Here is a 26104-nt window from a genome sequence, read left to right as displayed (position 1 = left end):
GAACTTCCTCTTCGCCTTTGTGAAAAGTGAGCAACAGCATAGATATGTTTGTTTCTGCCTGAATACAGACTTCAGTATCAGATATGGAGGACCATACAAAATTTGGGAACTCAAAAGAACCCACACATTGTGCCAAGGTAGGGCATGAGATCCTACTCTAGCAGCAGCACTGGGAACAAGCCCCTTACTGTTACACCATGCTGAAGGTCACATGCCTTTCTTCTGTAACCAAGCACTTTGAGTAAAGGGCATAAAAGGATTTGGGACTTCCTACTGCAGAGGATTATACCTAGTGCTCAGCCTGACTCGCATCCACAAGTATTCTCTGTTTGCATTCACACCAGAAAGTCACAATCCTGCACACGCTGCCGCAAGGGCTGCCTTTGTGCACATGGCTGGAAGCCAGTCCCAGCAAAGCCTCAAACAACAACAAAAAAACCATGGTGCTTTAGAGACCACCAGAACTTCATAGATACCCCAATGGATCACACGTCCATTTCTTCCACAAAGCTGTTTTACTAACTACAAGGACTAAAGCCCTGTCATAGGAGGGCAGACCAAAAAACCTTACCAAACCTTCTCTCCCCACCTCCATCCACCTCTTCTTGTATAACTGGTCAACACTGGAATCCTATATCAGTTATAGATGTTTATTATATAACAGATATAACTGTTATAACTGCTCTTATACATCAGTTATAAATGTCCGGGGTTGGACCGGATGATCTCGAGGTCCCTTCCAACCCCTACAGTTCTGTGCTTTTATAATTCTCATGTGATCAGATCTTCCCTTCCTACTGCAGTAAAATGAAAACCTGCCAGTTCCTGCAGCAAAGAAATGCTTGTTATGCAGAGGACATTTTCTACAAAGTTACTACAGAGTGCCTGCAACCTCGCCAGCTCCTTAAAGTGGAGGAATCATATCTCTCAAGGTTCAGGCAGCATGTCCATCAAACCGTGAGCATCTTCCAGGAGGAAAACAAGAACTGACAGACTTCCAAGGAAACAAACATCTCCCATAGCCTCATCTTGACCCACTCACCTTCTCCACACACACATGCAACAGATGAGCAAACAGTAGACTCAACTCTTTTCAGCTTTCATCACCACTGAGACTTGTCCATGCAACAGACACCATTTTATTCAGGTTGGTTCCTTAAACACTATTACTGAAGAAAAAAACACATGTTTACAGAATCACAGAATTGTAGCGGTTGGAAGGGACCTCAAAAGGTCATTGGGTCCAACCCCCCTGCCAAAGCAGGTTCCTTAGAGCAGGCTGCCCAGGTAGGCGTCCAGACGGGCCTTAAATATCTCCAGAGAAGGAGACTCCACAACCTCCCTGGGCAGCCTGTTCCAGTGCTCCGTCACCCTCACCATGAAGAAGTTCTTTCACGTGCTGGTGCGGAACTTCCTGCGATCCATTTTGTGGCCATGGCCCATTGTCCTGTCCCCGCAAACCACTGAGAAGAGGTTGGCCAAATCCCTCTGTCTCCCACACCTCAGGTATTTATACACATTGATGCGATCCCCTCTCAGTCTTCTTTTCTCCAGGCTGAACAGATCCAGGTCTCTCAGCCTTTCCTTATAGGGAAGATGCTCCAGGCCCCGTATCATCTTTGTGGCCCTCCGCTGGACTCCTTCCAGGAGATCCCTGTCTTTCTTGTAATGGGGAGCCCAGAACTGGACACAGGACTCCAGGTGAGTCCTGACCAGGGCAGAGTAGAGGGGGAGGATCACCTCCCTTGACCTGCTGGCCATGCTCCTTTTAATGCACACCAGGATCCCATTGGCCTTCTTGGCCACCAGGGCACACTGCTGGCTCATGGCCAACCTGTCGTCCACCAGGACCCCCAGGTCTTTCTCCCCAGAGCTCCTCTCCAGCAGGTCGTCCCCCAGCCTGTACTGATACTTCGGGTTGTTCCTGCCCAGGTGCAGGACTCTACACTTGCTCTTGTTAAGCCTCATTTGGTTTCTTCCTGCCCAACTCTCCAGCCAGTCCAGGTCTCGCTGAATGGCAGCACAGCCTTCTGGCGTCAGCCACTCCTCCCAGCTTTGTGTCATCGTACTTGCTGATGGCGGACACTATTCCCTCATCAAGGTCGTTGATGAAGATGTTGGACAAGACTGGACCCAGCACTGACCCACGGGGAACACCGCTAGTCACAGGTCTCCAGCCGGACTCTGCTCCGCCGATCACCACCCTCTGAGCTCGGCCAGTCAGCCAGTTCTCAACCTACCGTACTATCCACTCCTCTATCCCACACTTTCTCAGCTTTGCTAGCAGGATGTCATGGGAGACAGTACCGAAAGCCTTGCTAAAGTCAAGGTAGATGACATCCACTGCTCTCCCCTCATCTACCCAGCTGGTGATGCCATTATAGAAGGCAACGAGGTTGGTCGAGCATGACTTCCCCGTAGTGAATCCATGCTGACGACTCCTCATAACGTTCTTCTCTTCCACTTGCTTGGAGATGGCATCCAGAACAAGCTGTTCCAATACCTTTCCAGGGACAGAGGTGAGACTGACTGGCCTGTAGTTTCCCGGATCCTCCTTCTTGCCCTTCTTAAAGACTGGAGTGACACTGGCTATCCTCTAGTCTTCAGGCACCTCTCCTGTTCTCCAGGACCTTTCAAAGATGATAGAGAGCGGTTCGGTTATCACCTCCGCTAACTCCCTCAGCACATGTGGATGCACCCCATCGGAGCCCATGGATTTGTGTGCATTGAGCCCACTGAGATGCTCCCGAACCACTCCCTCAACAGCCAGGGGGGAGATCTCCATTTCCCAGACTCTTTCTCCTCCCTCCAGAGTTGAGGAGTCCCGGGGGGGAGGGGGGGAGTCCTTGAAGCAAAGAAATCATTCAGTATCTCCACCTTCTCAGTATCTCCTGTTACGAGGACACCCTCTCGTTCAGCAAGGGACCCACATTATCCCTAGTCTTCCTTTTACTGTTTACATACTTAAAAAAAAAAATCTTATTATCCTTTATCTCTTTTGCAAGCTTCATCTCTTTACATTGTAAGTAAGCTTTATCTTACTTTACATTTTTTTTGTAATATATTAGTATGCACAAGGGACTAAGGAGTAAGTATAATTTCCTTAAAAATTATCATGGGGCAGTCATCCTAACTCCCCTGAAATGAAGCCACAAACTAGATACTTGTTTCGCTTTGGCACGGAAGAAAAAAACTAATTTTTGCCCTACCTTTCTGAAGGTCTTGTTCTTTTCAGCGTAGTCAAGACAATAACATTTGTCTCAGTTGAGACTCCCAGAAGCAGAAACTGACAGTCAAGAAAGGAGACTGAATGACAGGAAGTTTGCATCCTCTAATTGAAATTATTTGGGATCATTCCCTTCCAGCTTTAAACAGATGAGCTTTCAGTCTGCGTCTGCTATAGAAAGGGAAGAAACTGTGGTAGAGAAAGTTTACAGCTAGTGGAGGTAATGCATTGGAAAGGATCCTTAAGTCACCCATAGCTGGATAATCAAATGGGAAACTATTCTTAAATTTAATTTCAGTGCTAAATCACAGGTTGAGAGCTCTCTGTTGACTAGACACAATAAGAAAGTCTCCCTTTAGTAGCAGACATGGAGCATCTGTTACAGTCTAATTAGGCACATCATAGTGCACTGTTATAGAGATAATCTATGCAGTGTAAAGCTCCCATAATGATAGCTATATTTTTCTCCTTATTGTGATGGCTGTCATGACAGTTCAGGGTAACATCCTGCAACTCCTACCACCTCGTGACTGCAATTCAGATTGAGTAGACAGAAGAGGCAAAGATTCCTTCCAAGTTTCCCAGGAGGTATGCGTGGGGCCAAGTTCTCATCAGGGAGCAACCTCCATCAAGTCCTCTCTAATGATGTTTGTGCAAGTGGCAGAAGTACTGAACTCCCAGACATCACTGATTTCCTGAACAATGTGCTTGGGACAAAAGGACTTGAAAGTGAGAAGAAGAAATCCAATAAGAGGCTTTCATATGGTCAGACAAAACACTTCTGGGGCAAAAATGTTTTGTAAAGTTCTTTTTTTTTTTTCTTTAAAAAAAAAAAACTCATTCCTTAAACATATTCTGCATATGAATTGCACTATCCCAATCTTGTTGGGCAAATTCATTTATTTAGGAAAAAACTATGATTTCAAGTTTTGATTGCTTAGAGACTGTAGTGGTTTACGTGGTAAGGTTTTGGTAGCAGGGGGCCATAGGGGTGGTTTCTGTGAGAAAGATGTAGAAGCTGCCCCATGTTTGGGAAGGGCCCCACTGGTGACCAGAGCTGAGCCAATAAGCGATGTCGTTTTGCGCCTCTGTGAGAGCATATTTAAGACAGGGAAAAAAACGCTGCGCCACACAGCAGCCGGGAGAGTGAGAGCAGTAAGGAACTGCCTTGCAGGCACCAAGGTCAGTGTAGAAGGAGGGGGAGAGGTGCTCCAGGCACCAGAGCAGAAGTCCCCTGCGGCCTGTGGTGAGGACCATGGTGAAGCAGGCTGTCCCCCTGCAGCCCATGGAGTACCACGGTGGAGCAGGGTTCCATGCTGCAGCCCGTGGAGGAGACCATGGTGGAGCAGGTGGACCTGCACCGATGGAGGCTGCTGCCTGTGGAAGACCCCTGCCGGAGCAGATTCCGGGCCGGACCTGTAGCCCGTGGAGAGGAGACCACGCAGGAGCAGGTGACCTGGCAGGAGCTGCTGCCCATGGGGGACCCAGGTTGGAGCAGTTTTCTCCTGAGGGATGGACCCCGTGGTATGGACCCATATCTGGAGCAGTTCTGGAAGAGCTGCTGCCTGTGGGAAGCCCACGCCGGATCAGTTCATCAAGGACTGTATCCCGTGGGTGGGACCCCACAGCACAGGGGACAAGAGTGACCGAGAAGGAGCGGCAGAGAAGAAGCGCTGTAGACTGACCATAACCCCTATTTCCCCGTTCCCCCGCGCCGCTCGGGGGGAGGAGGTGGAAGAGGGTGGATGGGGGGGAAAAATATGCCTTATGCCGAGTCTTTTTTGCCCGTTACAATAATTACTGAGTGATTTTCTCGTCCTTATCTCAACCATTGAGCCCTTTTCACATATTTTCTCCCCGTTCCTCTTTGAGGAGGGGGAGTGAGAGAGCAGCTGTGGTGGAGCTCGGCTGCCCACTCGAGCGGAACCATGACAGAGACAGTGAAAAATCTCATCCCAGCAATGGCCAGCTGGAGGAAAATACAGCTTAATCTATGATAGGCCTCAAATCTCAACTTGGGAAGGCCATTTCATGCTTTTTCTATTGCCTTATCACACAGGATTGCTCTATAGGGATAGAACAGTCAGATAGAGAAGTATTTTCCAAAAACATTAACACCTGGCTTGCAATAAATAACTCCTGCAGGACGGAATAATACATAAGAAACTGATACATGAAATCTGTTAAGACAAAGATCTCTTGCCTCCCCCTGACCAAACATCCAAATACTTGATCTGCCCTTGATATGCGATGCTTAATGCAGTTACACTTGCAGCACCTCCTTCACATGTTACTTTTCTTAGGGTGCCCCTTTCACTGTACATCCATGCAACTCCTCCAAAGGAGTCCTCCTTCCTGGAGGACGTTGGTTAAAGAACAGAGCACTAAGCACTCAAGTTAACATCACAGAATACAACCCCCTAAACAGCTGAGAGTCTTGAAATAATACCATATGAAGCAACTATATTGGGTTTCATGAAGAGAAGTCAAGCTGTTGAAAAAATATGATTTTTTTTCCACAGATAGGAAAACAATTTCAAAGCAATCATTTTTCCCCATAGAAAGTTTTGACTGTGCAGAGAACCACTTATTTCACCAAAAAATGATGAAAAATTCTAACCGCACTTAACAGCTCACTTGCCATCAGCTGTTTGGGCTGGATGTGAATCTGGTTTCAGAGTGAAAGGTTTCATATTCTGTAATAAATTCTTTGCACCAGCCAGCCCCGTGGAACAGCCCAGTGTAATCAATATTCCTGAACACATCTCTTAAAGAAAATAGGGTGAAGGCGGTGCATTATGCCCATCATCTGCTTGTACTGGTGATAATGATAATAAGTAATAGAAAAAATAATAAGTGCAGTGCTTTAGAATTATATCTGAATCTGAACAAAAAGTCTAATTGACTAATTATTGATAATGAAGAACTTGCTCCTAGCTGTTCCTCATTTCAATTCCGTTTCTCTCAAACATGCCAAGTTTTACAAACATGTAAATTAGCCAAAAGATGCTTTGTTTGGATATCTTTCCAGCTGTTTATTTGCTACCAGTGGACAGCTCTTTGGGCTATTGTACAAACATCTGGAAACTTCCAGCTGGCAATTAACTCCCAACCTATTGAACTTCAGTCTCTTGGAAACATGAGGATATATCGAGTGGTCTCCTGGGAAACAGGGTTGTTAAAGAGAAGGGAGAAACAAAAACAGGAGCTTGAAAAAAAAAATACAAGCTCTGATTTAATTTTACCTCCAGGGAGTTCAACAACATTAATAATAATTGCATAGAATACAGATGGATAATGATTACACAGCAACTTCAACCCCACAATAAGCCTGAAGATCCTGCACAAGCCTGGGAGGCAAAGCAGCCAGGAGATGCATTCTGAGCTCAGCAGCCTAAGTCTGGAAACCAAGAATCGTTTCACCCCACCAGCACTCAGCTCATCAAAAAAAAAAAAAAAAACACTTCAGCAAGTTAGTTGGCCCTCTGATGTTTTAAACCAGATAAACACCTCTGACCAGCTAGGAAGCACTGTTCACCTAACCTAGATGCAGCTATTTAAAACTAGTTACCCATTACCCTAAGGTCTACCATTAATGACAAGAAGTTCTTTCCACCTAGCACACAAGAGGAGCAATCCATCCTCTGGTGCAAGATGCCAGCACAGTTTTCTCAGGTGCAGGCTTTTGGCCTCAAGGTCTCACACTCACACCAACAGCTTCCATCTGCCACCTCCAACCTCCCAGCTACCTCAAGTGCATGAATTATCTATATCCTAATTAATCCTCATTACATATGGGGGGAGATGAAGATGATGCATACTGGAGACCTATTAATAACCATAATTAAGGGCTTTCCCCCTTTCTTGCTTTATTCTGGCAGACAGCCACAGGTATCCTGGTGCATTGTTCAGACCAAAGAACCAGGCACTTAATGACTTATGACCCTTTCTTTGCCTGATGTGTTTTGGTGACATTTCATGATCCTATAAGAACTCCATAACCTCACACAAAGCACACCTGAAAGCTTCTCCATGTATCTAGATCCAGAAGCACTGTCTGAACACTAGGCTATAACCATGATCACTTCCAGGTATTTGCTCCATATCCAAACAAGTCCTTAAAGATCCAGCCTAAATCTGAAAAAAAGTACTCAGACACTTCACCAGGGTTTGGAACCAGCCCTTAACCTTTCTGAGCATACCATAGGTTTGCTCTTTGGCATTACAAGGGCAAATTACAAAGTTCATTAGGTGCTTTAAGACTCTTGGATGAAAGCCAAAAGCTAAAGCAGATTCTGAGCTCAGGGGTGTAAATCCAGTCAAAGGGAGAGCTTGCACGTAACTCAGAGCTATGTAATTACACCAACATAAAATTAGTGTGAGAAACTTTTCTTAAGAATTATATATTCAGACTGTCATCCTCTTTGTCATCTCTCAGGACCTGTGGATCATTAGCTCAAATCCCACCCTTGGAAGTCCTGATCCATCCATTCCGAGCAGGAGACTGTGTTTTGATGCGAACATGGAGAGAACTGAAACTGCAACCTGAGTGGGACAGACTGTTACAAGTGCTCCCGACTACTGAGACGACAGGAAGAACGGCTGAGAAAGGATGGACTCATACCTGGGTAAAAGCATCAGTTAACCCTGATACCTGAGAGACTGCATTAACAAAGACTTCTAAGACTTTTAAGGTTAAAACTGTTAAAACTATCTATTGTAAACCTTTAACTTCTCCTTAGAAGAATTCTTAATGAATTAATGAGTAAAAGGGATTGAATTACACAGAATTGGAGCGTTTCCAGGGAACACTCCCTGGAAGTGGGAGAAAGGGGGCTATTTAATCCCCACCAGAAGAATCCTTATTAGTTTGTGATTTTTATTTTTTCTTAATTATTCCTTAATTAAGGAATAGCGGTGTGTATATATATATATATAGAAATGATGTATTTTAAGTTTATCTTAGTAATACCTATTCTCAATGGATTAGTGATAAGATGGAGGGAAAAATCAGCATTTCCAACTAATCCAGAACATCTCTCAAATTCTGTCTCAAAATAATTGATGGATTTGCACCCAGATGCCTAGAAAGACTGAAAAGGCCTTGTCCCTGATTGCTATTTCCAGCAGCAACTGTGCCTGGATTCTCTAGATTTCTAAAAATGACAGATCATACTCAGTCCTGGGAAGGAACAGATTTTAAAGTTGAGCTCCCTACACATAATCCTGGCTACAATATACTGTGTTATCAAAGGTGCCTTTTCAACAATGACAGAAACTCAGGGGGCAATATTACTGACCCTGGGTGTGGAAATATCCATGAAGTAGGGAATAATCCATACTGTACCAAATATGGTAGCCACGGGAATGCTAGTATACATAATGCACACCAGATACAATATGATAATCCTGTAACTGGATGGCCTGTCCCGAATAGCAAGGAATGGTACTGGCTATGTGGCAATAAAGCCAGGAAGATGTTACCCCTAGGATGGAAGAGAGCTTGCATCCTGGAGGCAATAATTCCAAATGTAACTATTACTGAAGACCCACAAAGCCAAAGGCCCTTGAGACCACATACAGAATTAAGCAGACTCCAGATAATCCTCTACTACAATTCTCCAGCATTTCACAGTTTTGCAAGGTGGTTTTTACCTTGGTTAGGGCTGAGTGAATCAGAAAAAGCTATTGTAAATATCTCAAATATAACTGAAGAACTAGAAAATAAGTTTGATAAGTTTGCAAAAATAGTACACTAGAATCAAATAGTATTAGATTTATTAATAACCTCACAAGGAGGAGCGTGCACTGTAATTATTACTAGCTGCTGTATATATGTAGATCAAATCTTTACTTTGATTTAATGTGGAGTATGGCCAGCAGGTCAAGGGAGGTGATCCTCCCCCTCTACTCTGCCCTGGTCAGGACTCACCTGGAGTCCTGTGTCCAGTTCTGGGTTCCCTGGTACAAAAAAGACAGGGATCTCCTGGAAGGAGTCCAGCGGAGGGCCACAAAGATGATAAGGGGCCTGGAGCATCTTCCCTATGAGGAAAGGCTGAGAGACCTGGATCTGTTCAGCCTGGAGAAAAGAAGACTGAGAGGGGATCGCATCAATGTGTATAAATACCTGAGGTGTGGGAGACAGAGGGATTTGGCCAACCTCTTCTCAGTGGTTTGCGGGGACAGGACAATGGGCCATGGCCACAAAATGGATCACAGGAAGTTCCGCACCAGCACGTGAAAGAACTTCTTCATGGTGAGGGTGACGGAGCACTGGAACAGGCTGCCCAGGGAGGTTGTGGAGTCTCCTTCTCTGGAGATATTTAAGGCCCGTCTGGACGCCTACCTGGGCAGCCTGCTTTAAGGAACCTGCTTTGGCAGGGGGGTTGGACCCAATGACCTTTCGAGGTCCCTTCCAACCCCTACAGTTCTGTGATTCTGTGAAATGAGATGAATTTGACTGATCTCAAAAATCTAAAGAAAAATCTAAAAAAAAAAACCATCTTAAAAAAAAAACGCAACAAGATCCTACATAGAGTAGCTCAAGATGACGCTTCATGGGGATTTAGAAACATTTGGGAGAAACTAATTTCATGGTTACCTGATTAGAATTGGCTCAAACAACTTTTTGTTGGTATTGTAATAATAATGGCATTGTATATCTATCATCCCCTGTGACATCCGAAGAAGAATATTGCACCTTAATGTTGGAAAAACTCAAGAGTGGTGTATGTGAAGAGGTGCAAAAACAACAATAGGAGTAAGAAAAGAAGAGGGGGGAACTGTGAGAAACTAAGTTGTGTTTTTGCAGTAGAGAACTAATTTTCTGTATTCCAAGGTAGTTGTGTAGTCGTAATAAGGAGAAATGCTAAGTAGATAAGTGGACTGTAAAAGGTCTCACTGTTCCAAAATAAGGTGAAAGCTTGAGAAAAACAGGATGAGCAGTGTGAGAACAGTAAAACTAAGATCACAAGTTCTCAAAACATAAGAAAGGGAAAAAGGAGAAATTAAAGGGTTGAAAACAAAAAAGAAAAATTGTACATATATGGCATAGAGGAGCATCGAGTAGCTTGTGAACCTGTAGTACTCAGCCAATGAGGAAACAGGGGAGGTGATCAGCTGTCGGGTAATAGGGAATAAAAGGTTATGATTTGTTTACTAAAATGCGCTAATTGACAGGACACCCGCCATTGCAATCGTGATTAAAATAGCTTCACAGAAGATCCTGTCTGAAGAAAAATATTTGAGATGTTTCTCACAATAGGTGCATGACTTGACCTATGATCTACAGCCTCTCTCAGAAGAACCCTTGGCTCAGACCAGAACCTTAGCTAAATCAGCAATAATCCCGAACAGCTAGGACAGGTTTTCAGAAGGCTGACTCGAGTGATCTAAGCACTGTATGGGCTGCTGCCGGGAAAGTTAACATTCCAGCCAGACCCAGTACAGCCAGTGTTTGATTCACAAACGTTTGTGACTGCATTCACTCAGCTTACAAGTGATAGCTTCTGAAGCTACCATCCTGCTTCTGTTACCTGCAAACAAAGTTAAAATCCCCATCCAAGACACTAAAACCATCACAATGCTGCCAGGTTTCTTGTTTGTTCATTTTTCTTTGGTTAGCATCATGATTTTGGTTACACTGATGTTCAACAATAATAGGAGTGAGGTTTTCTAAGCCAGCCTTCCTATTTAGTTTCATGAGACTCCTGCATAGCACATGAACTGGCAATCAAGATACCACTGTTAACAGCTACACAAGAACAAAAGAAATCAGTTCATATGCTATCTACTACTGTAGACCTTTTTCCCCTACCATATTTAACATACCTAACTTCCCAAAACCCTAAGGCAGAGAAGCCAAGGGCTTTTATCCAGCAGCCCGCTACTGACTTCAGGAATACAACTGCAATTCAAGAGCATCAACCCAGACCTTTGTGCTGTGTACAGACAACAGAGAAGAGCAAGAGCACATACCTTGGGCCACATGCCAGTGGTAATGCTCTGACCAAACAAGACTCTTGCAAATAGGATCTCCGTTACAGATCCTGTTACAGATCCAAGCATCTCAGTGATGCTTCACTCCCTTTTTGCCCTAGTTACCTTTAGGGCATGCAGTCTCAGGTGTACCAGAGGTCTGTGGGGGACCAGGGATCCTTCTCCCATCTTCTAAGCCCTAGGCCTGTACTTAAGAGACCTCTTCCTCTGAAAGTAAAATGGTGTCTACCTTCAAGATCCAGAGATCTTTTACAAAAAGAAGGATGGGGACACTTATAAACAAAAAACAAAACAAAACAAAACAAAACAAAACAAAACAAAAACAAAAAAATAAAAAATAATAATAAAAAAAAAAACAACTCTTGCCTCAAAATCAATATCTCAGATTACATCTCCCAGCTAGGATTTCAAAGTTAAAAAAAAAAAATAATTCTCTAACTATGCTAGCTCTACATGTCTGGTTTTGAAGCAGTTCTCATTTGCTCTGTCTACAGTGGACTGCCTAAGGTTTAATTACTTGAGGGTTTAAAAGACTGAGCTGAGTTTTCTTGAGGGGGACACAATCAATAAAGACTTCTGGAATTTGAAATGTTTTATCCAATTTCTTCATCTGTTTCTCTTGGTGATTAACTACCTTCTGACAAAAGTTAACATCTTTGCTAGTAAAGAACATTCACTTGGCTAGAACTTTTTCTTCATCTCCCTGCCGCATCACCACTGAACGCTAACTGTTTAGAAAAAAAAAAAAAGGAATAAAAATCTTCACAGATATTAGTTTCCCTAACAATTTAGTTTCCCTGACAATTATATCACAAGGCAGATTAACATCTGAAAAGCCCTGCTGTGTGGAATGCTAATTTTCTTTTTCATCATGTTATATTCCATTAACTGTTATGATGCTGTCATTTTCCTACTGTAGGTAATTTGACAGGGGTCTGTATATAGACCATACAAAATACATACTCATAGAACCCAAGAACCAATATTAAACAAACAGTGCAAATCTGGAAACCCAGAATGTAACTGCATTTACAGAATGTTACCTCACTTAAAATGCATTTATGATACTTTGAAATAAAACATGGATACAGACAATCCAAAGCAGTCCTTGCTCAGACTGAGCAATGCTTAACTACATTTAGCAGTGTCCAGGCAGACAGCAGAGAAGCTAGACTAACTGCTAGTATATATAAGCATTTTACCAAAACAGTTTCCATCTTGTTTTTCAATACTTTTTTAATGAGAACATCTGTTTAAAAGATTCACATAGGAAGTTTCAAAGTTTCAGTGAGTAATTCACCACAAAGCATTTCTGAGGCCCATGAAACAACTTCTGATCAAAACCTGGAGAGAATCATAGAATATCCCGAGTTGCAAGGGACCCATAAGGATCATCAAGTCCAACTCCTGGCACTGCACAGGTCTACCCAAAAATTCAGACCATGTGACTAAGTGCACAGTCCAAATGCTTCTTAAACTCTGACAGGCTTGGTGCAGTGACTACTTCCCCGGGGAGCCTGTTCCAGTGTGCAACAACCCTCTTGGTGAAGAACCTCTTCCTGATGTCTAGGCCTAAACCTCCCCTGCCTCAGCTTGACACCATTCCCGCTGGTCCTATCACTGGTGACTAAAGAGGATAGATTGGCGCCTTCCCCTCCACTCCCCTTCGTGAGGAAGTTGTAGACTGTGATGAGATCCCCCCTCAGCCTCCTCTTCTCCAGGCTGAACAGGCCCAGTGATCTCAGTTGCTCCTCATATGTCTTCCCCTCTAGGCCCTTCACCATCTTCGTTGCCCTTCTCTGGACACTCTCCAACACTTTAATGTCCTTTTTGTACTGTGGTGCCCAGAACTGCACACAGTACTCAAGGTGAGGCCGCACCAGCGCAGAGTAGAGAGAGACAATCACTTCCCTCAAAAGACTAGCAATGCTGTGCTTGATGCACCCCAAGATACGGTTGACCCTCCTGGCTGCCAGGGCACACTGCTGGCTCATATTCAACTTGCTGTCAACCACAACCCCCAGATCTCTCTCTGCGGGGCTGCTCTCCAGCGTCTCGTCACCCAGTCTGTACGTATAGCCAGGGTTGCTCTGTCCCAGGTGCAGGACCCGGCACTTATTCTTGTTAAACTTCATGCGGTTGGTGACTGCCCAGCTCTCCAATCTGTCCAGGTCTCTCTGCAAGGCCTTTCCACCCTCAGCCGAGTTCACAACTCCTCCAAGTTTGGTGGTGTCGTCGGCAGATTTGCTCAAAACACCTTCTAGTCCTACATCCAAATCATTTATAAAGACATTGAAGAGGACTGGCCCTAAAATGGAGCCTTGAGGGACCCCACTAGTGACCATCCACCAGCCTGATGCAGCCCCATTTACCACAACACTTTGAGCCCTGCCCGTCAGCCAATTGCTCACCCATCGTATGATGTTTTTGTTAAGTTGTATGCTGGACATTTTGTCCAGTAGAATCCTATGGGAAACCGTGTCAAAAGCTCTGCTGAAGTCCAAAAAGATCACATCATCTGGTTTCCATTGATCGACTAGACGGGTGATCTTATCATAAAAGGAAATCAGATTTGTTAGGCAGGACCTACCCCTCGTGAACCCATGTTGGGGGTTCTTCTTCTTCTTCTTCTTCTTCATCTTCTCCATAATTTTACCAGGCACTGACGTGAGACTGACAGGCCTGTAATTGCTAGGGTCTTCTTTCTTACCCTTCTTGAAAATTAGCACAACATTTGCCAGCTTCCAGTCTACTGGGACCTCTCCAGATTCCCATGATCATGGAAAAACAATTGAGAGAGGTCCCACGATGACGTCAGCCAGCTCTTTAAGCACCCTGGGATGAATCCCATCTGGACCCATGGACTTGTATGGATCCAGGCGGAGCAGCAAATCCCACACACGTTCAGGGTCGGTTGGGAGTTTGTCATTCCCACCGTCATAGTCCTCCTGCTCAGGGCACCCTGGGTCCCAAAGCCCATCATCAGCATTGAAGACAGAGGCGAAGAAGGCATTAAACGTCTCTGCTTTGCCTGTGTCATTGTCTGTGAGGAGACCTTCCCCATCAAGTAGCAGACCTATGTTTTCTTTGGTCCTCCTTTTTCTGTTCTCATATCTAAAAAACCTTTTTTTATTGTCTCCCACAGACATGGCCAGCTTCAATTCTAGTTGGACTTTGGCTGCACGAATTTTCTCCCTACAGACACAAACAGCATCCCTATATTCCTTCTTTGCCGCCTGACCCTCCTTTCAGCAGCCGTACACTTTCTTTTTGCATCTAAGCTCCAGTAGAAGATCCCTGGTCAGCCAGGCCGGCCTTCTGCCCCGTCTGCCTGACTTCCAATATTTAGGAATTGCCTGATCTTGTGCTTTTAGGAGGCAGTGCTTAAAGACTGACCAGCACTGATGTACGCCAGTGCCTTCAAAAGCAGTTGCCCAGGGGACCTTGCTGACTAGTTCCCTGAGCAGCCTGAAGTCTGCTTTCCCCATATCCAGGGCTGAAGTTTTGGTGGCAGTTTTCCTTCTGTCACCATAAATTCTAAACTCAACCACTTCATGGTCACTGTGACCGAGACGGCTGCCAATTTCCACATCTCCCACAAGACCCTCTGCTCTTCAGCAACAGATGTAGGAGGGCACCTTTCCTAGTTGGCTCCTTTAGCACCTGCACCAAGAATTTATCATCCAGGTGCTTTATGAACCTCCTGGACTTGCTCGTGTTGGCCGTGTGGTGATCCCAGCTGACGCCTGGCAAGTTGAAGTCCCCCATAAGGACAAGGGGAGTTGACCTCGAGGCATCACAAAATCACAGAATCACAGAATCATCTAGGTTGGAAGAGACCTCCAAGATCACCTACTCCAACCTCTGACCTAACACTAACCAGTCCTCCACTAAACCATATCACTAAGCTCTACATCTAAACGTCTTTTAAAGTCCTCCAGGGATGGTGACTCCACCACTTCCCTGGGCAGCCCATTCCAATGTCTAACAACCCTCTCGGTAAAGAAGTTCTTCCTGTGAGGAATGTTTTAACAATTCGTGTCCATAAAGAACAGTCCTGTCTGCCTCTGGGTCCTGCACTGGCAATTTAATTCTTGAACCACAGATGCAGTGTGTCCCAGTCTCCCCCTCATTCTAGTCAATTTATCAAGTCTTCAGAAAATACTCCTCAAATCTATGAACCTGTTTGCTTTTGTTATTCCGAACTCCTATTTCTAACAGTTACAGAGATTAACTTAACACTGCTATAGGTGTGACTGTCCCTGTGAATGGCTGGTGAGGAATGTTTTAATTATTCGTGAAGTGTCAATAAGAAAGCTATTTGTGTTTGTATGAAGTCTTTGATGTCTGGGGGTTTCAGAACAACTGATAACAACTAGTGACTGTTATGGGATGCTATGAAAGCCTCTGATATCTGGCCAGGTGGCCAAGAGATTAAGAAGAAGGAAAAAAAAGAAGCTGAAGGACAGCTAGGAGACAAGACCTGCAGGGGATGCTGTATAAACTTGATACGGTGCCAAGGGAGTACAAAGGGGAAGGACGAGAAAAAAACTTGGAGAGGAAGACTACGAGCCTTCAGCATGAAAGACCCCTAGAGACCCCCAGAGGGACCACCGGAGACTGATGCGCATGCTCCAGTAGGAGGGACTGGACCCCGGAAGCTAATTATAATAACCTATTTTTTTAGAAGTAGTAATGAATATGTATTAGTCTAGGAGCATAAAAATCAGCTACTTGATGTAACTGGTGTGCGTCCTGGTGGAGCGGAGACTCCCGGTGCACCCAGCGCTGTTTGCTTACCCCTATTCTTTTAATAAATCCTATTTTTTATTTAATCCTATTTTGAAGACTGAGCCATTTCTAACAATATCCAACCTAAAACATCCCTGGCGCAACTTTAGCCCATTCCCCCTCGTCCTGTCACCAGGCACATGGGAGAATAGACCAACCACCACCTTGCTACAGCCTCCTTTAATGTACCTATAGAGAGCAATAAGGTCACCCCTGAGCCTCCTCTTCTCCAGGATGAACAGACCCAGAATAGAAGGAGATCAGGTTCATCAAGCAGGACATGCCTTTCATAAAACCATGCTGACTGGGCCTGATCACCTGGCTGCCCTGTAAGTGCCGCGTGATGACACTCAAAATAATCTGCTCCATGAGCTTCCCTGGCACTAAGGTCAAACTGACAGGCCTATAGTTCCCCAGGTCTACCCTCCGGCCCTTCTTGTAGATGGGTGTCATGTTTGCTAGCCACCAGTTGACTGGGACCTCCCCTGATAGCCAGGACTGTCGATAAATGATGGAAAGCAGCTTGGCCAGCTCCTCCACCAGTTCTCTCAGTATCCTCGGGTGGATCCCATCTGGCCCCATCGACTTGTGCACATCCAAGTGCCGTAGCAGGTCGCCAACCATTTCTTCATGGATAGTGAGGGCCACATTCTGCTCCCCATCCCCTTCCACCAGCTCAGGGTACTGGGTATCCAGAGAGCAACTGGTTTTGCCACTAAAGCAACCAAACAACTGGTTTTGCCGCATCTCGTAGTTCTGCAAAGAATAATTCATCGGCATTGTCATACTGGCCGGGTGGTCTGTAATAGACTCCCACAACGACATCCCCTTTATTTTTTCATCCCTTAATCCTTACCCAGAGGCTCTCAACTTTGCCATCCCCAACTTGAAGTTCCACACAGTCCAGCCCATGCTTCACATACATTGCCACCTTGCCTACCCTGCCTGTCCCACTTGAAGAGCCTGTAACCATCTTTTGCAACACACCAGCCACAGGACTCATCCCACTAGGTTTCGCTTATGCAGATGATGTCATAGCTGTGGGACTGGGCCAAGAATGGCTCATCCATTTCATTCCTCATACTGCGTGCGTTTGTGTAGCAGCACTTCAAATGCGCATCCCTGCACGCAGCACCTTGTGGAGCCAACTGAAGGACCTCACTGGCACATAGTCCCTCTGATTCTAGGGCACAATCCCTTAGCTCATCACCAGCATGCCTGGTTTTAGCCCCTTCCCCCTTCGACTCTACTTTAAAGCCCTATCTATCAGCCCTGCCAGCTCCTGAGCAAAAATCCTTATCCCTCTCTGAGAGGCACGTCCCATCTGGTGCCAGCAGGCCCGGTGTCGTGTAGACCTTCCCATGATCAAAAAAACCAAAATTCTGCTGGTTGCACCAGCCCCGAAACTATGTATTAATGTGATGAGTTTGCTTGTCAGCATCGATCCCCCCTATCGGAAGGACAGAGGCAAACACAACCTGTGCCCCTGATCCTTTAAGTAGTCACCCCAAAGCCCTAAAGTCCCTTTTGATCGCTCTCAAACTTCTCCTAGCTACCTCGTTATTACCAGCCTGAAAGACCAGTAGCGGGTAGTAGTGGGTGGGCTGTACCAGGCACTTGACTTTCTTAGCGAAGTCTCTCACCCAAGCCCCCGGGAGGCAATAGACTTCCCTGTGGGTTGGGTCCAGTCGGCATATTGGGCCCTCTGTCCCTTTCAGAAGGGAGACCCTCATGACAATAACCCTTCTTTCTTTCTTGAAAGAAGATGTAGCAATGTGGGGGGTAGGTTGCCTTGCCTTAGGCACCCTCTCCAACTGAGACGGGCTTTCGTCTACTTCGTTGTTCTGACTGTGTGTGAGCCTCATACCTGTTATATAAGGATAGATGGGAAGGTGAAGTGGGCAGGGACAGGACTCACCTACCACCCCAAACAGGAACCTGCCTCCATTCCCCCTGTGGCCTAGGTCTCCTCCTACTGCCTGGCGGGATGAGGGAACTTTTGTCTTCTGTGTAGCAGGAGACACTTGTGCTGTGGCAGGCTCCTGAGTCTGTCTCAGAGAGGGTAGAGTACACCTCCACCAGTCAATTTCCCTCTCTGACTCCCTTAACCAATAAAGTTGTAGCAGTTACTGATCCTAAAAGAACCCTGGTGTCCGTGTGGTCCATTATGCCACAAATGGCACCTGAACAGGGACATGAATTAAAGGAACAGGGACAGGATGTACTGAGTCTGGCTGGAATGTTAACTTTCCCGGCAGCAGCCCATACAGTGCTGTGCTCTGCACTTGTAGCTGGAACAGCAGCGTTATCACACCAGTGTTGTGTCTACTGCTGAGCAGCAGTGGCACAGCATCAGGACTCTCTCTAACCCTCCTAGGGGGTGGGCAAAAAGTGAGGAGAGAAACATCACTAGGGCAGCTGACCTAAACCAACCAAAGGGATATTCCATACCATGTGATGTCACACTCAGCAATAAAAGGCGGAAACAGGAAGAAGAGGGGAGGGGTGGGCTCTCGTTGGGAAAACATTGGTCCTCCTCCCGAACACCGGCTACATGCGTTGAGGCCCTGCTTCAAGGACGTGGTCAATCATCGCTCATTTGTGGGAAGTAGAGAGTAATTTCTTTCCTCTGCACTCCCACACAGCCTTCATTTGTTTTATTTGTTTGTATTCCTCCTTTTTTTTTCCCTTTCCCCCTCCCTTTTCCCCTTTCCCTTTTTATTTCCCTTTAGTTAAATTGTTTAGTTCATAATAATCTTTCTTTAATTATTATTATTATCTCCCTTTAATTAAATTATCCTTATCTCAACCCGTGAGTTGATCTTTGCTTTACTTCTTCCCCTCCTCAGCTAAGGAGGGGGAGTGAGAGAGCGGTTGTGGTATTTAGCTGCCCAGCATGGTAAAACCACCACACAGGAAGAACAGGGACAACCTGAAGAGCAGGGACAAGCTAACAGAACAGGGACCAGGACAGGAACAGGAACACTTATCGCCTCATGAAGATAGGTTCAGCCAAACTCAGCAAACCGCTCAAAGAAGCTCATACTGAAAGTTGCTGGAAAGAAGCGCACCCGAGCTGGAAGGAAGCTCAAGCTGAGGGAAGCAAACCCGCACACACAACTGCCCCTCTCTGGTAAGCAGTTGTGCGCTATGGGGAATCATATGTCCTTCAAAACAAAAAATGTCCTGGTAACCTTACAGCTTAATCCCTTTATTACGAATCAGACAGTTTATGATCCTGAAACATGGGACCAAACTGAGGTCAAGGTGTGGGACTCTGCAACTAAAAACGACAAGGTTGCAGTGGGATTGCTCAGCACCTGGTGAGCAGTCTCTGAGGCCTTAAAGAGCTATGTGGGGTCACAATCAGAAACATGTGGTTTGCCAGACAGTGAGGGTGCTGCGGGCTCATCCACTGATACACCTGCTACGCCATCGGCCCCTCTGCTGCTACAGCCAACTCAGGCCTTATCTGGTATGCCCCCTGGTGACCTGAATGTTCCTTTTGATCCAGGCCCTATTGGCCTTGAAAAGGAGCCAGATATGTTTCCCTTCGATCCGGGAAGAATAGGATACTTAAGGCCCAAAGGCCGAGTTGCTTAACAACTTAAAGCGAGACATATTGTTCCCACGACTAGCCCTGGAACTCTCCGGTGTTTGTAATCAAGAAAAGGAATGGAAAATGGAGACTATTATCTTAGAAAAATTAATGAAGTCATGGAAGATATGGGAATATATGTGAGCACTTCAACCGGGATTGCCATCTCCAACTATGCTCCCCCAGTCATGGACATTAATAGTAATAGACTTAAAGGGTTGTTTTTTCAATGTTACACATTTGCCCGAAATCAGAAAACTTTGCTATTTTTATGTTTCAATTGATACCTTTTCTGTTTGTATTTTTGCATCTGTCCATGCAGGAGAAAAGGCGACAGAGAGACAGACAGATCTGGCAGACAAATCTGGGAGAAACTCAGTTAAAGAAAGGGCACAAGTCATGGGAAAAAAATTAAAGCACCAATCATTGGGAAAGGCCCTACACTCTAATAACTTGGGGCCGAGGTTGTGCTTGTGTTTTAACAGGAGCCAGTCCTAGATGGGTGTCAGCACGATGGGTCTGTCCGGCTGTCTCATCATCTGCCTGAACATGATCACAGCACTCTCCTCCGTGGTTTGGACTCCAGCTCAAACAAAAAACAACATATGGGAGTGTCCCACTGGCATATGCAGGACCCACAGACAAGGACTCCAGGAATTGGAGGGACAGCCAGAGCCCCCCCGGCTGGGCAGCACTCAGTGCCTGCCTCTCCCAGGGGTGTGGTTACAAAGTTCGTTAAAGATAGAATTAGTATGCCTGGTAGTTTTTCTCTGTGTTTTAGTTTGTGTTAATCACACTTTTTTATGTTAATAAAGAAGAGGTAGATTTGGGAGTGTGGCCATGGGGGTTGACAAGCCCCACAGCTGGTGATAACATCGAACTCTTAACAAGGAGGCCATCAGGAATGTAAAAAGTTTAGAGGGAACAAAGAAGGGTGATTCGGGAGATGCCTTGTTGTCTCAGGTTGCTTGTTCTCCAAACCTTAAGGCATGGAAGTTGCTGGGTGTTTGCTGTTGCCAGGCAAAGTTGTTGACCAATGAATAGTTAGTGAAAAACTACTGTTGTGGGGAGAACGGTATAAGAAGGGAAGCTGTCCTCAATAAGAGATGTATGGATGAAGTTACGTCCTCAATATGAGAGATAAGGTCATGCCCTCTATAAGAGAGATTTGAAGTTATGTCATCAATAAAGTAGTAGCAGCTACTGATCCTAAGAGAACCCTTGTGTCCGTGTGGTTCATTGCACCACATTTCAGTTTTTTCAAGTGAAGGAAATTTAAGTTCAACAAGGCCAAGTGCTGGGTCCTGCACCTGGGGCGCAACAACCCCAAGCAGAGCTACAGGCTGGGAGATGAGTGGTTGAAAAGCTTCCTGGCGGAGAAGGACCTGGGAGTATTGGTGGATAGTCAGCTGAATATGAGCCAGCAGTGTGCTCAGGTGGCCAAGAAGGCCAACAGCATCCAGGCTTGTATAAGAAGCAGTGTGGCTAGCAGGGCTAGGGAAGTGATTGTCCCCCTGTACTCAGCTCTGGTGAGGCCGCACCTCGAGTACTGTGTTCAGTTTTGGACCCCTCACTACAAGAAGGACATCGAAGTGCTCGAGAGAGTCCAGAGAAGGGCAACAAAGCTGGTGAGGGGTCTGAAGAACAAGTCCTACGAGGAGCGGCTGAGGGAGCTGGGCTTGTTCAGCCTGGAGAAAAGGAGGCTCAGGGGCGACCTTATTGCTCTCTACAGCTACCTTAAAGGAGGCTGTAGCGAGGTGGGGGTTGGTCTATTCTCCCATGTGCCTGGTGACAGGAATAGAGGGGGAACAGGCTAAAGTTGCGCCAGGGGAAGTTTAGGTTGGATATTAGGAAGAACTTCTTTACTGAAAGGGTTGTCAGGCATCAGAATGGGCTGCCCAGGGAAGTGGTGGAGTCACCATCCCTGGAGGTCTTTAAAAGACGTTTAGATGTAGTGCTTAGTGATATGGTTTAGTGGGGACTGTTAGTGTTAGGTCAGAGGTTGGAGTCGACGATCTTGAGGTCTCTTCCAACTTAGACAATTCTGTGATTCTGTGGAAACAAAATGCCCTAAAGCTGTTAAAAAGGAGGTTGCTTCAGCTCCCATCTCCAACCAGCACTAAACCTGAGCCTACCTTGTGTGATCCAGCTGTTAAAATAGATGTAGAGGACAGCCACACAGACATGGGTGTTCAACAGGAGGCATGAATCTGAAAGGCAGTAGTGTCAAAAGACATTTTTCAGATGATAGTAGACAACATTTTCCTCCTCTGCCTCATGTACATCACTTCCAGATGAAAGTGAACTCTTTCCTTTGGTGTGAATAGAAAATTCACACATCTAAAGCAATCCTATCAGCAACAATCACCTGGAAGTGTTCAGAAAGACATGGAAGTAAAAAAAAAAAAAAAAAAAAAAAAAAAGGAAATCAGATTAATATTAAAAATTCTTAATTTTTTAATTAAGGGGATGGGAGGACTGACTTATGAGGGAAGATTAAGAGAACTAAATATGCATAGCTTAGCTAACTGATGACTCCGGGGATAGACAATAACCAGCTACAAGCCTGGAAGGTGTAAACAAAGTATAGAGAAAAATTGTTCAGGGTGATATTGAAGAATAACTACTAGCAGTTAGGACATGAAATTTAACAACAGAACATTTAGGCTGAGCATCAGGAATGCTTCCTAACCATCAGGAACAGTGGTGTCTGCTCCCCCAGCCAGCCACCCCAGCTGATCTCTCAAAAATAGATTGTGTGATTCTGTTTAAACCTCAGCCTTTTTTCCACCAATTGTGTGCACAAGCCATTTGTGACCAAATTCCCTTAGACATGCAAGGGTCAAAAAGCATCTGCTAATTCAGATGATTTCAGGATTTTGGGGACTTTGGAATAGGGGAAGAAGGTGAAAGGACAAAGCAATGAAATTCCTGAAAACAAAAACCCAGATTTCAAATTTTTAAGGAGCCTTACTCTCTACCAAGAGACTGGGATGAGTCTTTGTCCACAGAAGGCAGGTGGATCAAGAGACTTAAAATAAAGCCCCATATCAGTGTTTTTGTTGATGTCAGTAAGCTACTGGTGCATCTGACTCAACCATGAACAAAGAACAACAAAGAATAATTCCCATTTTCAACTCCGAGCTTGATTTGTGTTCAAATTTTAGTGTTACATTTGGAGCAGCTGAGGAAGCATTCAAAGAAAGCACTGGAGAGAGAGGTGGGCTTCACTTATTCCTTCTCCAATGTTAGGAATTTATGCCAATGACATGAATCAAGCAAAGACTTCCAAAAAACTTAAGTCACTTCAGAGGCATTCTATCCTGATGTTGTTAAAGGAGTTCCTGCACTTAAGTTTAAGTATTTCAGAGTAACTCCTATTGAAAATACGAGTCCCTCTGTCACTGAAGCTATGGCATTGCCTTTACGCCATAAAGGGGTCATCAGCAAAAAGGGTCCTTCCAGGTCCTTCCCTGCCCACTCTCCATCCTTCCATTTTGTTTCTTAGGGCCTTGACTCCTGGTGTCCACAAACAGATTTGCTTAAGGACAGGCTGCTTACAGCTCCCATCTGTTAACAGCAGCAGATGGCAGGCTCAAGGAAGGACTTGGCAGCTTCTTTTCCACTGTTTGGTGTTGAACAACTAACATGGCTGCAGGAAACATTAAATAACAGAGAGGCCATAAACAGCAGACCAGTCCCTCAACAGCACAGGTAAAAATATGCACTTTGAGCACAAAGCCTTCATTCCCTCCCCCTTCCCTTCATCCCTTAGATCAAGCACACCAGGGGCTTGCATATGCCTTGTATCAACAGCCAGCAGGTTGGGACTCAAGCGCAGGCTTACATCCAGCTTTCTTACACAGTGCAGAGGTACCTCGAGACATCTGAGGAAAAGCTGCAACAAGACAAATCCTCCTGCCTCCAGCAAAGAATACAGAGAAGCAACAGCAAATCTGGACTGGGAGCGGCTGACCTTGCTACAAAGTGAGGAGCGAGAACAGAACTAGGTGCTGGGCCTGCCCCAAGCTTGACTCTGGTCCTCTGTGGCTTTATTCCTATTGCAGCTACAAACATGAGTCTACAATTTAGTAATAATAAACTTCTTGACTGACCTTTCCTGGCAAGTTATTGACAGGAGAGAATAATAGGGACACGCTTTTTAATCTAATGTCAGTCAATAATAGTATACATCTAATAGACTTAGACATTATACATTCAATAATTGTTTTTACTTAAAGCCCTCACAGTTTGCCCACTGAGAGGCAATATGTCAGCAGCAGTCACTGCCTATTGATAGGCACAGTTATTCATACCTTTCTGGCTAGTTTGCCTTCTCCTGGAGCATCCATCACTCAAGAATCTAAGCACTGAGATACAGATTCATTTATACACACACACATTTTGGCTCAGCTGCCAGAGAAGCTGGGATCATTATACCTTTTGCAATAGAAAGCTAGCTGCCCTACAAGCACACCCATTTATTTCACTTCATTGCCAGAGGAGCTTATTTATACCTTCTAATACCTAGAAACCCCACACAGAATCAGTACTTCCTTCAAGTTAAGAGGCATATGCATACTTGGGGCCACATTTGGATAGCCTGAACACAAGGCTTTTTCTCTATCTTTGTCATTTTTCAAAGGACTCAAAATACTGAAGATGGAAACAGTGAATAATAAATACTTGGGACTCAGCAGGACTGAGTCAAGTGGGATACAACCACTTGGTTGTATGACCTTTAGACCAAGGCCAAAAATTGAGGAGTCTCTGTACCAGGTTCTGTTATGCTGCCACAAACAAGATGCCTCAACTCAAAGTCACCCACTGGGGAGAGCAGCACCCTGATTTCATGTCACCCAGCACTGATCCACAGCATCCCTCAGCCATTATTGCCATTCAAGCATCTCTTTGGAAAACAAAGAGCACATTACCAGGGGCTCAGTTAAAATAGGCATCTGCAATGATAATCAACTTTGTGGTTTTCCCATATGAGCATTATTCTTCCTTTTGGTAGGAGTCAGGAGAGTTGCATCAATACTTAGCTCTTTAGACAGTAGCTGCCCTAGGGTTAAATTGCTAAAACACCCTTGCACATTATCCTTATTTTGTTGGAAGGATTAGGTTCATTTCATTTTACACAGAAAAGATGAATGACCCAGTCCACTGGCAAGGTCTAAATTGCAGCTCTTTGCATGCTGAAGTCTTCCAATACTTACTCTTGTCACAAATAGCACCCTGCAATCCATTTAGTTTCATTTACAGCAGATAAATTTCTCTCTGACCTTTGACTCTGCTGTTGAACAGGCCTGAGACAGACAAGAGCTAAGGAACAGCAAGTGCATTTGATGGTGTCAATCACCAGACCTCAGGGATATTCTTAATTTCTCATGTGCCAGATCAACACAAACAAAACCTTTCTCCTGCTTCTGGAGGAACAGGTCTTGTGCCCACCCCAACTGTGGTTTTGCTAAGCAAGCCCTGCTCAGCCCCCAACAGCTGCCTGTAAATGGAAATGGAAGGCAAGTATTTTACTTACTATAAACTTACTTTCAAATCTCACTCAGTTCCTCATCTGTCAATTAGATTTATTTTCTTTAGAATCACAGAATCACAGAATTTCTAGGTTGGAAGAGACCTCAAGATCATCGAGTCCAACCTCTGACCTAACACTAACAGTCCCCACTAAACCATATCCCTAAGCTCTACATCTAAACGTCTTTTGAAGACTTCCATGGATGGTGACTCTACCACCTCCCTGGGCAGCCCGTTCCAGTGCCTAACAACCCTTTCAGTAAAGAAATTCTTCCTAACATCTAACCTAAAACTCCCCTGGCGTAACTTTAGCCCATTCCCCCTCGTCCTGTCACCAGGCACATGGGAGAACAGGCCAACCCCCACCTCGCTACAGCCTCCTTTAATGTACTTATACAGAGCAATAAGGTCACCCCTGAGCCTCCTCTTCTCTAGGCTGAACAAGCCCAGCTCCTTCAGCCGCTCCTCATAGGACTTGCTCTCCAGGCCCCTCACCAGTTTCGTCGCCCTTCTTTGGACCCGCTCAAGCACCTCGATGTCCTTCTTGTAGCGAGGGGCCCAAAACTGAACACAGTACTCGAGGTGCGGCCTCACCAGAGCCGAGTACAGGGGGACAATTTAGGTTAAGTTTTAAAGGCATATTCCTTAATTTAAGGGTCATACTGCTCAGATTGCTACTCCAGCAATTTTATTGCCTTACTGCCATTTGCATACCATTACCCATTGTACCTTGCAGCATCATTACTCTGCTTTCAAGACTCCATCTCTAAGAAAGAGCAAAGTACAGTCAGTCTCTAGAGGGAAAAGGACAACTAAATTCAACCACTGCCTCCAATTCTCCAATGGAAAGGTCTTTTGCCCATTCTCCTCCATCACAAGTAAATTTTTCATCTGAATGCCCATCCACAGCAGATTTTGTCCAAGATAAAGAGAAGACAACCATCTTGCCAAGCAAA

The 26104-nt window shown here is 45.2% G+C and overlaps 1 protein-coding gene and 1 long non-coding RNA gene across 13 annotated transcripts in view; one reads left to right on the top strand and one right to left on the bottom strand.

The window, feature by feature from the left end:
• Positions 1-26104, bottom strand: part of CELF4 (CUGBP Elav-like family member 4) — a 797917-nt gene that overhangs the window by 619990 nt on the left and 151823 nt on the right. The gene's annotated exons all lie outside the window — the stretch shown is intronic.
• Positions 7504-11579, top strand: LOC137848416 (uncharacterized). The gene is made up of 2 exons (XR_011091334.1): positions 7504-7579; positions 7665-11579. It is a non-coding gene; the product is annotated as an uncharacterized lncRNA (long non-coding RNA).

The sequence above is a fragment of the Anas acuta genome, chromosome Z, assembly GCF_963932015.1.
Source record: "Anas acuta chromosome Z, bAnaAcu1.1, whole genome shotgun sequence".
NCBI classification, from domain to species: Eukaryota; Metazoa; Chordata; class Aves; order Anseriformes; family Anatidae; genus Anas; species Anas acuta.
Note: the sequence above shows the minus strand (reverse complement) of the source record. Positions and strands in the feature narration are given on the sequence as shown.